The sequence below is a fragment of the Mus pahari genome, unplaced genomic scaffold (genome assembly GCF_900095145.1).
Source record: "Mus pahari unplaced genomic scaffold, PAHARI_EIJ_v1.1 scaffold_11420_1, whole genome shotgun sequence".
NCBI lineage: Eukaryota > Metazoa > Chordata > Mammalia > Rodentia > Muridae > Mus > Mus pahari.
The window spans coordinates 1-580 of record NW_018393684.1 but is presented as its reverse complement, the minus strand read 5'-3'; the positions used below and the strand labels follow the sequence as shown (position 1 = coordinate 580).

Genomic DNA, 580 nt, shown 5'->3' with positions numbered 1-580 from the left:
GTCAGATGGAATCTCAGGGTTCTCTTGATTTATATTTCCCTGATGATTAAGGATGTTGAACATTTTTTCAGGTGTTTCTCAGCCACTTGGTATTCCTCAGTTAAGAATTCTTTGTTTACAGAGACATTGAAATTTATAGAGGAGAAAGTGGGGAAAAGCCTCAAAGATATGGGCAAAGAGGAAAAATTCCTAAGCAGGACAGCAATGGTTTGTGCTGTAAAATCAAGAATTGACAAATGGGACCTCATAAAATAGCAAAGCTTCTGTAAGGCAAAAGACACTGTCAATAAGACAAAAAGGCACCAACAGATTGGGAAAGGATTTTTACCAATCTTAAATCTGATAGGGGACTAATATCCAATACATACAAAGAGATAAAGAAGCTGAACTCTAGAAATTCAAATAACCCCATTAAAAAATTGGGTATGGTGCTCGCTTCGGCAGCACATATACTAAAATTGGAACGATACAGAGAAGATTAGCATGGCCCCTGCGCAAGGATGACACGCAAATTCGTGAAGCGTTCCATATTTTTTACCCAAACTTATGGGACACAATGAAGGCAGTCCTAAGAGGAAAA

General features: G+C 38.1%; 1 non-coding gene across 1 annotated transcript; it reads left to right on the top strand.

The window, feature by feature from the left end:
• The first annotated feature begins 428 nt into the window (after nucleotides 1–428).
• On the top strand, nucleotides 429–535 carry LOC115063366. The gene has a single exon (XR_003843213.1). It is a non-coding gene; the product is annotated as a U6 spliceosomal RNA (small nuclear RNA).
• The last annotated feature ends 45 nt before the right edge of the window (nucleotides 536–580 follow it).